Genomic DNA, 14025 nt, shown 5'->3' on the forward strand with positions numbered 1-14025 from the left:
ATTGTTGGTTTTGCTTGGCATATTCAACTAACTCAGGAACATAGCTGTAGACTATAGTGCCCAGAAGCTGCGACCTCTAACCCTCCTGGCTCTGCCCTGTTCACACAATATTAGCGTCTCTCTAAGAGCAGATATGATCAGGGCAAACTACTGCGAGAGAGAGATCTCAGGGAGTGCAGAGACCTCTGCTGGTTCCTTAAGGAGTCACCTTTGCAGCAGATAAAACTCACATTTAAACATGAGCCTGGATGTACGGGAAGGTGATCAGGGCCCCACTAACATGGGAAGGCTGGGGGCCACCATCTCCAAAGGAGGGGAAACTGCTTCAGTTGAACAGTTGTTGAACAGTTCTGGGCATCACCCCTGATCATCATTTCATGTGAGGCCCATACAGTCTTTTATTTACTGCACTGTAGCCATTTCTCCTGAGGTTCCTGCATTTAAAGGGGACCGGTCACCCTAAAAAATACATCCAAATTCTTTTCTATTGTGTTTGTAAAGCAAAAATACCTTTATTTACACTATATAAATTACACTATTATTAAGGCAAGTTTTGTATCACCCCAAAATCTTGTGTATGTGCCAAAAAAGGGTTCTTGATAAACTGGCTACACAGTTATAGATGTTGAGGAAGGAGGGGGAATGATTGGAGTGCAGAGATCTAGAAAGAACAGAATAGGAAGTGAAAATAATTGTCTGCCCCACCTCAATACCTAAAGGTGGCCATACAGATAGCAATAACGGTCGTTCCCACCCTCCACTGACGTTCAGGGCTGAATCGGCAGATATAGAGGTAGAAACAACAGGGATTCTACCTCCACCTGACGATTGAGCCCTAAATGCAGATTTTGCTCAGGCGCCTTCAATGGCACCCAAGCAATATCTTTTAACCCGGCCGATCGATATCTGAAGCTTTTACGATATCAGTTGTCTGGTCGTTCCGCCATACATGCAGCGAATATGGTACCAAACAAGATTCCTACAATAATATCTGCGTACGGCCAGCTTAAGGCATAGAGGCGGGGCAGGTAATATGTGATTGGCAGGCCCCTCACAGCCCGTGCTGTACATTCTGGGGCAGATTTATTATGTGGCGTAAACAGTGACAAGATCTGCTGCACATTGAAAGAACAGCATAATTTTTTAATATGTTTTTTTTTTATACCACATAATTAAAAGGCCCATCTGTGTTCTTTGCTTAATTATATAAAATATATGGGATAAGAAGGGATGTTCATACAGTTCAACCTAAATGCTATTCTTTATAAATGAAACAGTACTACAGTCAGATGTGGGATCAGCCTTTTCTCTGTAATAACAGCCAGTGGCTTGTGCTTGGTGCTGAGCTGCGTGAATCCATATTGGTGGCAAAACAATCCTGTTGGGTTTATTTAATGTTTAAATGATTTAGAAGCCGTAAAGCCCAGAGTAGATTCTTTAAATAATTCTGCCGTTCTGATTGCCACTGTGGTTCTGTGGAATTAGCCAATGTCCAATTACCTAAAGCCTGGCCCATTTGTCACTAAGCTCCTGTAAGTGGCGCCCCCCCCCCCCATGAGTTACATATTTAATGAGGGAACAATTGGCTTTTATTTAATCTCACTGAAGTCTTTCCAGGGTCAGTGGAGTCAAACTGGGGATCTACATCATGTTGCATTTGTTTGTCTATTAAGTTAGAAATAAATAATACATTTAATACATTTATATATACATTTTTTTAAAATCATTATTTATTTTATTTTTTAATCTGCACAGTACAGACATAAATGACAAATGTGCAGAAGTACTGCAGTGAGTGTGCAGTGAGTGTGCGGGGAGTGTGCAGTGAGTATGCAGCGAGTGTGTGGGGAGTGTGCAGCGAGTGTGTGGGGGAGTGTGTGGGAGTGTGCAGCGAGTGTGTGGGGATTGTGCAGTGAGTGTGTGGGGAGTGTGCAGCGAATGTGCAGTGAGTATGCAGCGAGTGTGTTGGGGAGTGTGCAGTGAGTGTGTGGGGATTGTGCAGTGAGTGTGTGGGAATTGTGCAGTGAGTGTGTGGGGATTGTGCAGTGAGTGTGTGGGGATTGTGCAGTGAGTGTGTGGGGATTGTGCAGTGAGTGTGTGGGGATTGTGCAGTGAGTGTGTGGGGATTGTGCAGTGAGTGTGTGGGGGAGTGTGTGGGATTGTGCAGTGAGTGTGTGGGGATTGTGCAGTGAGTGTGTGGGGATTGTGCAGTGAGTGTGGGGATGTGCAGTGAGTGTGTGGGGGAGTGTGTGGGATTGTGCAGTGAGTGTGTGGGGAGTGTGCAGTGAGTGTGTGGGGAGTGTGCAGCGAATGTGCAGTGAGTATGCAGCGAGTGTGTTGGGGAGTGTGCAGTGAGTGTGTGGGGATTGTGCAGTGAGTGTGTGGGAATTGTGCAGTGAGTGTGTGGGGATTGTGCAGTGAGTGTGTGGGGATTGTGCAGTGAGTGTGTGGGGATTGTGCAGTGAGTGTGTGGGGATTGTGCAGTGAGTGTGTGGGGATTGTGCAGTGAGTGTGTGGGGGAGTGTGTGGGATTGTGCAGTGAGTGTGTGGGGATTGTGCAGTGAGTGTGTGGGGATTGTGCAGTGAGTGTGTGGGGATTGTGCAGTGAGTGTGTGGGGATTGTGCCAGTGAGTGTGTGCAGTGAGTGTGTGGGGATTGTGCAGTGAGTGTGTGGGGATTGTGTTCAGTGAGTGTGGTGGGAATTGTGCAGTGAGTGTGTGGGGATTGTGCAGTGAGTGTGTGGGGATTGTGCAGTGAGTGTGTGGGGATTGTGCAGTGAGTGTGTGGGACTTGTGCAGTGAGTGTGTGGGGATTGTGCAGTGAGTGTGTGGGGATTGTGCAGTGAGTGTGTGGGGATTGTGCAGTGAGTGTGTGGGATTGTGCAGTGAGTGTGTGGGGATTGTGAGGTGAGTGTGTGGGGATTGTGCAGTGAGTGTGTGGGGATTGTGCAGTGAGTGTGTGGGGGAGTGTGTGGGATTGTGCAGTGAGTGTGTGGGGATTGTGCAGTGAGTGTGTGGGGATTGTGCAGTGAGTGTGTGGGGATTGTGCAGTGAGTGTGTGGGGATTGTGCAGTGAGTGTGTGGGGATTGTGCAGTGAGTGTGTGGGGGAGTGTGTGGGATTGTGCAGTGAGTGTGTGGGGATTGTGCAGTGAGTGTGTGGGGATTGTGCAGTGAGTGTGTGGGGATTGTGCAGTGAGTGTGTGGGGATTGTGCACTATGTTCCTGATCCTATTATTCCTCTGCTCAGTGAAAACCAATATGAGAGGAGATGCAGCAGTGACGTTTACTGTCTCTACCAACAGAGGCTAATGCCGGTGGGTCTGTATTCCCGGTAGCCCCTTGGCTTGGGTGACAAAGCCCCTATAATTTAGCGCATGGCTGTTCAACTAAAGGCCTGCTGGCCCAATGTGGCGATTTGGCCCCCAGTGCACTCAAAGGCTCCATAGACTTCACTGTGTGACATCATCATTTTGGCCGTTAAACATGTTATATCAGAAATATTGAGCCCATTACATGTAAAGAGTTGTACAGCACTGAGCTAGAGAAACAGAATCTACAAGAGGCCCCCAAAGAGGTTTAATGGAAACAACTTGCCCAAGAGATTTGTACACAGCTAATTATGGCATTCACATTTGAATATAATTTGGCCCTTGAATCTTGGACGTTGAACAGCCGACCTATGAGCCGTATGAGCCGTATGAGCCGTATGAGCCGTATGAGCCGTATGGGCCGTATGGGCCGTATGAGCTAACAGCCAATCACATTTAGCAAAGCTCTGATGCCAGCAGGGATTTTGCATCCCAGCCCATACAGTTACAATAGATAGTGACTACTATAAAAAACAATATCATCTATACCTAAAACTATTTTTTTTTTACATTTTTACTTTAAAGGGGACAACATTTTAGCCATAGATAAGGGTTAACTCCTGGGGCATAACTTGAGAGGAAGCAGACCCTGAGGTTGGAGGGGGTCCCAGGTAGTGCAGTGGGATCAGTTAGTCCCTTAGTAATAAGCTATTTCAATATATTGTAGTCAGCGTTTCTAGGGCTGCTGCCACCCCCTCTCACCTATTTTGCCAGGGTCAGACTGGGGGGTGCAGGGCCCACTGGGGCTACCGCCCCAGGGGCCCTGCAGGTGCCCTAGCCAGCCATGTCCCCTACCCCCCCAAGGGCCCCCCTAACCCCCCGCAGGGCTCCCCTAACCCCCCGCAGGGCCCCCACCGACGTGTCAGGGGAGGAACAGTCAGTAGGAGGGGGAGCACCAGCAAAGGTCGGACTGGGCTGCCGGGGGCCCACCGGGATTTTTCCCGGTATCCCGGCGGCCCAGTCCGACCCTGTGTTCTGCACTTACCTCTTTAGAGTCAGACTTGGCCCGGGGGGGCTGCATTGCTAGTGCAGAAAGCTCTTAAAGTTAGCAGAGCTGCTTATTGCTGCCCCTGGTAACTGGCCGCTCACTGCCGCCTGGGGCAAGGTTCTCACATTGAGTCATGGCAGGAGCGCCACTCATTGTAGAAGAAGAAATTCAACTTACCAATAGTTTGGGTCCCTAAACTGAATTTGCTCTAGGGCCCAGTAACATCTACTGGATATTGTATACGTTTGGGGATCTGAAGTGATTGACTTATTTATTCTAAAATATGAGGTTGCTAATGCACCCAGAATGTGTTGCGCCCCATCTATAAATCAAGGACAAGCTGCCCTGGCGAATGCGTTGCTTTGGGTACCAGCTCAGAGGCCCATTGGTTGCAAACACACAAATCACTTGCATTCATTAGAGCGCCAGGCAACTCGTTTTAAGTTAATTTCCGTGGGCTTTAGCCAACCCCAGTACTATCCTGACTCAAACATTGCAGCTTCCCTACATGAGACCTGAGAAGACAATTAGGTTTCTAATTATTTTTTATTTTTTTGTTATTCTTTAATTTTTTTTTTTTTGGAAACCTTTGAATATTGATGTTATGTGTCCCCATTATTTTTCTGAGCTCTTTGTACATGAAGGATGATGAAAGGATGAAAAATTATGGTGAAAAGGTGTTTTTAATCTCTGTTTTATGGCATTTATTGCTGTGACCAACCTTATATGTGCAGTTCTGGGAGCTGGAGATGGCAGGCGGCCCAGCTGGATCAGTTCAGTTCTGACATTGCTAGGATTAAAGTACTTGTTAAGATGGGTTTTACTAAAACTCTACATTTAGCTGTTCAGCCCGGGTTTAGCGAGTGCCAGACTTGTGTCATACAGGAACAGGGAAACCCAGATTGACTCCTTTATAATCCCACCTATTGATTCTTAAAAAGCCCTGCTAATTGGCCTCCTGCTCTAGGGACACTCAGGGCTGAATGGTGTTAGCTCATCTCTCCATTCCGCCATTGCTCTCCTACCATGAGTCCTTTCTCTTTCTCCCCCAGACATCCAGGAGCAAATGGACAGTGATATCTCTGTCTCCCAGTCTTTCCCAACACTGCTCCCATTTTACATTTCTCTCCCTATAATCTTCTGCTTCTAATAAGCATTTACGTTCTTCCCCCACTACCACACCCTGTGTCAAATGTATTGTTTTTTTGGTGTTTTGGTTTTTTTTTCAAAATGCAGCACAAAAATGCCAGGAGGGACTCCCATTTTGTGCTTTATAGCTGTGGCTGCTATACACCCTTCTCAGAGAGAGATTGCTTATTATTGTGTCCTTGTTTATTTGCCCCACTGAACCCATTTGCCCAGGAAGCACCCCAAATCTCCCAGCTGGTCTTCTGCCCCCCTGCATCTCATTTCTCACAAACAGAGAAACTCTTTTCCTCCTCTTGCCACTCACTTGCCTCCCGGTATCACAGCCCTAAGGTGCCTCTGGCTCCAGGTTGCCTAAGACTGTTGTTCAGTTCCTGCTGTAGAACAGAGGCAAGCACACTGACATTTCAATGGGGTATTACATCCCTTCTATTAAAAAGAATTGGACCTGTTATCTGGAAATTAGCAGGGCTGGAACTAGGGGTAGGCAGAAGAGGCACCTGCCTTGGGTGCAACCGAGAGGAGGCACTAGGCAGGTACCTCTGTTGTCACCCCCAGTCCGGGATCCCAGCATGGGGTTGAGAGGGGAAAGCGGTGGGGGTGAGGGGCCAGCTGGGTCGCCTAGGGCACCCGGACGACTTGATCCACTTTTGGAAATCAGTTATCCATAATGCTCCGAATTATGGGAAGACAATTTCATATAGATTCCATTGTAATTCAAAAACATGTAGCTCAGCTTTCGTGTAAGCAGCTTCAGACTGGCCTGTTAGGGCACTGGGAGAAAACCCAATGGGCTCAGTCCTTTTAGGCCCTATGGTCCAGGTGGAATGCAGAAATAGATAATCTGTGGTGAAAATCATTGGCACTGGAAGGGGGTGGCATTGGGTGGTGTTGTCAGGGGCCCTTAGTGGGGGGCTATATCACAGGCTTTGCAGTGGGTCCTGCTTCCCCCAGCCCAACACAGCATTCAAGTACACAGCCTAGCCTAATTCTTGCTTTTGCAAAGTCCATCTACAGAGCACAGTGTACATATATATTCCATGTTTCTATATAGGAAACACTCCCCAGAGTACATTAAGGAGCCACATTCTCACACTGGAACAGAAAATATGCATTACTAGGTACAATAAAATATCCCACTACATAAGAATCAAGTAAAGAGATATGCCATGGGTCAAAACCATAATGCCGGAATTATTCTGGGTCGGAGATTACAAAAGTAATCCAAGTAATTACAGCCGGGGCCTAGAGCCAATGGCCATGCCCTACCCTAAAACCTCCCCTGCTCCATACACTAAATGGGCTGCTGGGTACAGAGAGAGTCCCTGCTTGGCACATATGTTTGGAGGAATTGTAAATAACATCCCAGTGAAGGCAAAAACAAGGCACTTTGCACGTCCCCTCTGCACTCCCCATTCAGCGAATAAAGTCAGAGAGTATCCTGGCTATTGTGCACTATACTTAACATCTGTCTTTAAAAGTCAGGGGAGGGTCCCCAGCAGTTAGTTGGCTCCATAAATCAACATCAGTCACTGTCATTACTGGGTGCACAAAGGGGTATTCGGAGCATGACAATACATTAACAGTTGGACACACACAGACTCTGTGTGGCACCAATAAAAAGAATGCTTGGCCCAAGGATACAAAAGTGTGTATGTAAATTGGATGTGCACCAGGGCCGCACTGCAATGTCTTGGTGTATTTTATACCATCATTCTGCACACATTATTATTATTATTATTATTAGCTGGTGTAGAGTGGGGAAGTATTTTAAACTACTTTGAATCTGACGTCAGGGTCATTTGTATGAATGTAATTCTTTAAGGCAAAGGGTGCCAGTGCAGTCACAGCATTTCTAACTATAATACAATACGTTCAGTTGAATGCAGACTTTGGGCACCCAGTAAGTCAATATTTAGTGCCCCCTGGCAATCATTTTTCAGTTCTTGTTGTAGGGGGTTTTGCCCACTCTTCCTTGTGGATCATTTTTAAACCCAGATCTTCTTGGGCCGCCTTCCATGTTTAAGATCTACCCAGCGATGTTGAGCTCAGGGGCCAGTGAGGTTCATTCCAAAACCTTCAGCTTGCTTTTCTTCAAGGAGCTCTTGGTGGCTTCTGAGGTATGTTTAGCATCATTATTTCACATTGGCATCAGAATTTGCTGATATTTAGTGGATTCCATTCTTCCCTCTACACATACAATGTTTCCTGTGCCACTGGCTGCAAGACAACTCCTAAGCATAATGGATCCCCCATGTTGAACAGTTGGCAATGGTTTTTTTTTATCAATTTGTTTTACTTCAAACAAACCTTTGGTGAATGTGACCAAACAGTTTTACTCCATCAGTGCCACAGTGTTAGTTCCCAGAAGGCCCCAAGCTTGGGCCTAGATGCAGTTTGTGTGCCTCAGACATTGATGTTTGTGATGAGGGTGCAGGTAAGGTTTCCTCCTGATCACTCTTCCATGAACCGCTGTATGTTTGTCATTACCTTGTGTATGCACCCTGTATATTGTATTCTCAGCTGTGCCTGTAACATGTATATTTCAATTTCAAATACCACCCCAAGTCTAACTGAATAATGTATTAACTCCCTAACAAGTTCTAAACCTCCTAATAAAATTGGGCCACACAGATGGCAGCCAATAACAAAGGAAAGATATCCACACTGATGTAACCAGTAATAGCCTATGAGGAGTCTTCTGTTATCTCCTCAACACCAGTAACAGCTGCTGATTGGTTGCTAAGGGTTCCAGGACTGTCAGTCTTGGTCATGCAAATTGAATAAGTTGCCATTTGGCTGTGTCAGTGCCACATTTCAATGGTACAGAAATTACCCTGACAAATTGCAAAGAGAATAAAAAACAGGAGACGGCATAAACCCAAAGGCATTAAAATGTATTGACTGATTCAATAACAGAAATCTTTATTTACAGTAGCATTGCTTGACATCAAAGAAGCAAACTGCGCCAGCAAAGCAATATTAACTTGCATAAATGTATTTCAACTCTTCTAAATAGCTCTACCTCTGCATGAACGGCTCACACCATAGAAACACAAACATCAATGCAGGTGAAGCAATGGACTGTCCCAAAAGAGGTCTATCCCTGGCAAAGGCCTGCCATACTCTATGCTTTCGCCTGAAGAACCCCAGTAGATATTGCTTTAGTTTATCCATGTACAAGATGCCATGTCAATGCGCACACACACAAACTCTTCCGAATAATAGTTAGAATAAGCTACTCTGTATGGCGGCCAACCTACCCACCTTCCAGCTCTCAAACCACAACTCCCATAATTCTCTTTGTTCAGGAGCATGGGGATTCAGAATGAGCTGCAAGGCTATAGATTGTCCAACCCTGAGCTATACACATAATATTCACAACTGATATGAGGGGAAAATTACACGGGAAGGGATTTGGAAAAGCTGTCCACCATATCTGATAAACAAGTCTGTGAGATAGATCCACTTATTTGAGTTTGTACACCATCCACTATACAAATATAATACATCCAACCGCTATATAGGCTATATAAACAGATCTAAGGCATTATGCTAGTTAGTAGCATCTGAGGTTGCACATCGCTTTTTATCCTGTAGTAAGATTCAAGAAAAGGGAAAGTTTCTTCCTTTAAAGGAACATGTGGGAGTAAAGTGATGCCTTGTCAGTGGGGTGGGAACCCCCCAAAGTCTGGCAGCCCCCCTGGACTCACACAGGGTATAATGCGCCAGGGTACAGGGAAATATTGTGCATGCAAAGCCTTTGCTTTGGGGTTGGAATCTACCTCTCACACTCTGTGCAATGTATTCTATACACAAGGGCAACAATGGATTCATTGCCTTTTAACATTGATTGTTCATCTTTGGGTTTGGTTATAGAAATGATTTGAAGAACAACTTTTGTACAGCAAAGGGGGCTTGTACCCCTAAATCTATAAACCTGTGTAGTTGCTGTGTTACATGGGTATTTTTCAAAGAAAGATAATGGGGTAAGGACTTTATTATAACTGAGCATACTGAATTATATGTATTATATGGTTCTGGACACTAGTTCTTTGGGGAATTTTTGTATTTTGCCTGAAAACAATAAGTTATATTTAGTATAGTGAGGCGATTGTGTGCCGGTGCTGAGAAAAGCCATTGTATGGTTTATTGTCCCTTAAAGTGATACAGACACAAAAAAAACTACTTTTCATAATATTGTACATTAAATGTTCCCTATAGGTAATGTTGATGTTTTTTTCGGTGATAGGGCTGCTTTTGTAAGTAATTGTTACTTAAAGTCCCTAAACCTGACTGTTTTGCCAACCTTATGATTCTCCATTCTCAGCCTGTCAGTTATAGCTTCTAATGCTAAAAGACTCCTGCTGCACAATATGGCAGCCCCCTCATAGAGGAACATGGGGGATCAGAAAGGTAATGTAAAAACATCAGGTAATACTTTTATGGCAAAATTATAAAGCTTATGCAAAGACAATGTTATAATATATTTAAAAAACAGTTTCTTTTCGGGTGTCAGTATCACTTCAAAGCCCTGTGCCAAGGTTTCATGGCCTCGTCCCCAAATGCACCACTGCTTCTCCAACATGGCGTCCCCTGGTAGCACCAAACTGGCCCAGAGGCGCAGATCTTGCCCACCAAGTCCCAGCCTGGGAACAGCACAGCCGCAGACAAATATGCAACCGCCAACATTACTGCACAGCTCTGAACTTCTCAGTAATAAAGTAATGGGGTAATAAAGTGGGTAATAAAGCTGCCCAAATGGAGAGAATTGTGGCCAGTTTGTCTGTGCTGTGGGCATCACACACTGTGTCAGGGCAGAATTCCCCCTTTATCAACATTGGTGCAATGAATAGGGCACGTGCTAAGCATACTTTTTGCCTATTGTTTTAACTAGGAAATATCTACAGTTTTTGTTATTTCTTGCCCTAAACAGGGTCAAATTTGAAAATAAAACATTCTACTTCCTGATCCCAATGAGCAAAGTCAAACAAACCAGCAGCCACTGAGAAACCTCTGTATAATGAGCTGCTCCTTATCTACAGAAATAACTGGCTGCAGCTGGGGGCAGGGGTTTCCTACTTAAAATAAGTGTTGTACTGTAAATAATATGAGAATTTTGGGACGATAGTGCCCCTTTAAATAAATTATAGCCTATATTCCCAATTACCAGCTTTGCATTTTAGACCTCATTTCAATCAGTACCCACAGAAAATGGCTATTAACAACTGCAGGTCCCAGAATGCCTCTGTATAGAAATTGCAGTTGAACTGGAGGGTTGCAGGTAGGGTGTGCCCCATTTACTGCAGGACATCGAGGGACGTGAGACTGGGGAAGCTGTGTGTGGGGCGCTAGTGGGGGCTCTGCTTTATGTATGATACTAGCAGGGCTGCCATATCCACTCTGTAGTGTCCATATTGGGTATGTGCCTATAAGTCTCTAGTTGTTCTGGTTGTGCTACAATACAGACTAGAGCCAGCGTTGACTTTAACCCTTAGCTCAGGGGACCAAGATTACTTGTATCCACTCAAGGCAGAATGTATTAAAGGGGTTCTTAGAAACCTTACCAAGGAAACAACTGGGGGTCATTTATAAAAACTAGGCACATTTGCACCTGGGCAATAACACAGGGCAACTTAATAGGTATTTGCTTTCATTGCTCAACCTGCAGCTGGATTAAAAAAGTGAATCACTGGTTGCTATTGGTTACTGCCCAGGTGCAAATTTGCCCAGTCTTTATAAATCACCCCCAGATCGGATTCCTGAACCACCTACTGTGAACCCCTAGACTAAAGGATCAGTTTCTCCTTCATTAATGTAATTTTAGTTAGCACACAAAGAGCAGGACATGTGTTTAAGGGCCACTATAACGGTGTAGGTATTCCCCTCTATATTAGATACGGAGTTGTATATACTAAAGGGTAATACAGGCTATGAGCTGCCCCTTGTATAGGGATCTGACTAGCCACACCCCCAGTGACATCATGCCACCACCCTTATGGCTCAAATTCAAATGTATTTGGTGTCTGTACATTCTAAGAGCAGCTGGATGATCTGGAATGAGATTAAAAACAGGCCCTGGCATTTCAAGTACACAAGGGCCCATACAGCCCCAAGTAGTGACTGTCTATGGCATCTTGCAGTGTAATTCCCAGTGTTGCTTTATCCAGTCACCAAAAGTGTTTTCCAAAACCATGTTCCCATGATGCACCAGTCACAGCTCTTAGAAAGCTGCTCAACTCCTATGAGGGGGGTATCAGGTAATTTAAGCTGCTCTGCTGCTGCACCCCATTCATGCCAAGTACTGATCATACAGGGGATGGTCTGGGGTTTCCTTTTATTTAATGATCAATGTGATCAGAATAGGAAGTCCCGTTAATCACTTCTAGGAGAACAAAATAACCGTAACATTGAATAATACATTCACCTTCCACTTTCTTGTGTGTGTAACTGTGATATAAAAACAATACCGGCTGCCTAACCGAGACCCAGTGAGATAATGTCCCTGTGAGATAATGTCCCTGTGAGATATCCTATCATTCCCTCCATCTCTGTACTGACTGCGCTACTGGGGGAATAAAGTGATACAGCTTACTGCGTGCCCAGCGCATATTTACATAGAAATGTCAGCTGCCACATTGCTTTTCTGATGCTTAATTGCTTTTCAGGTAGATAACAGAGGGAAATGTCCAGAGTCCCTCACTATCAGTGGGCCTGCTGGGACACAAGTCACTACAAGTGACATTACTATAGTTCAAATAATAAATTCATTCTTTACATGGGTGTCCAAGCTGCTGCCCTCTGGCCATTACTGCCAATCCAAGAAAGCCCTCACATTGCCAGGAGCCCCTGTCTGGGCATTTAGACAGCCCAAAACAGGATGGAAAGGATGTCTGTAACTACGAAAAGCAATAAAGGTCAATGTACAAATGGGAAACTTCTCCATATTCACCCCATATTTATAAATGAAGGAATCTACGTGCAGGAGTTTTATGTGGTTTTTCTAATATAATAGAGCAATTTCTTTAATACATAAGTGAAATAATTTGGATGAGAATTAACATGATGTCATCACCAGGCTGCTGCAAAAATATCACTGGCATTGCTTTTATTTACTATGGAATCAAAAGGAAAAACCTTGTCTGAAAGAAGCTCTTTCCTCATATATGAATAAATGTTGTTCTGGAGAAAGCTCCCTATTATTAGCCCCCATAGGATTTGCCTCCCTTCTACTTGGGTATGTACTGATTCGGAGCCCCACCAAGAGGGAAGAGCAAGCATGAGTGTCATTGGCCCATACTCAGTAGGTGAATGTGTTTGCATGAAGGGCATCCAATACCGGGCAGCTTAAAGCTGCACACACATTGGGATGCAATTAGGCCAAATTCTAATCTTCATATTGTGCATTGCCTTATGTGCAGTAAATATAACATTACTCTTGCTAGGATAGGAGCATCCCAATACAAGGTGTAGGATGGGGTGACCCATAGCTGGTACTATTAGTATGGGCAATGTGTTGGCCATGTCTCTGTACCATCATGGGCCCTTGGGAGTGTGAATTCATGACATTATACACTGCTGGCAGCCCTGCCTTTATTTAATCAACAGTGTGTACTACAGTAAACCCATATGATCTCGCCAATCTGCCACTGCAACCCATGGGGCATATATATAAAAGTATGAATGATATTTTCCTCCCAAGTATTTTGTTGTTGTTCTACCAAATGTCCCAAAGTTTCCAGTATCCCAGTAAGCGTACATAAACACATAGTTGTAGTTTGACTGTCCTATGAATATTTTCTGTTCTACCAGGGCAAACATAGAATGTTTGTGCAAAAAATATAAAATATCCTGAAAAGCATGGAGCATTTTTTTTTGCTGAATGTCATTTTTATAAATCTGGGAGAAATGTGCAAAAACATGTTAAAAAAAAAAATCTTTGCAGGTGTGAAAACTGTTTCCAGACTTTGATTAATAGGGCCCTAGGTGTTCAAGCAGGATTTCTTATTAGCTTCTCAGGAGCCATAAGTGTGCAAATAATTCCTGGGGAAGGTTGGATGAGTGCTATGATTGGCTGTTGGCTAGCCCCATAATGCCTACCAGCATACTGGAGCCTCTGATTGGTCACAAACTTGTGCCTTTGTGTTATCCAGCAGGCCCAATCCCTACTGTACCCTCGCACCTGCTTTAAGGCTTTGGGAGCAAGATGTCGCCCATCAGCCAAATAGTTGGAGACCACCACTGTATCTCCTGTAGCTGTGTGAGCCAGTGCAGCTTTCCCTTACAGCTGAGGGCAGGACAGACTGCAAAAAAGGAGTTAAAAAAGAGAAGCTGCAAATAAATTGTGTTTCCCGGTAGAAATACTGATGGGTAGAAAGCCATTTACATATATATATTTTTTGTTTTTCTTTTTCATCAACAGACGCTGTAAATTGCAGGTTACAAAGTATCCAAGCATTTTGATTGGCTGTAGAAAAGGGAGCCTACAAACTAATTCTATCAAAGATCTCGTGAGCTGAAAAG

This window comes from Xenopus tropicalis, chromosome 6, assembly GCF_000004195.4.
Source record: "Xenopus tropicalis strain Nigerian chromosome 6, UCB_Xtro_10.0, whole genome shotgun sequence".
Classification (NCBI taxonomy): Eukaryota; Metazoa; Chordata; class Amphibia; order Anura; family Pipidae; genus Xenopus; species Xenopus tropicalis.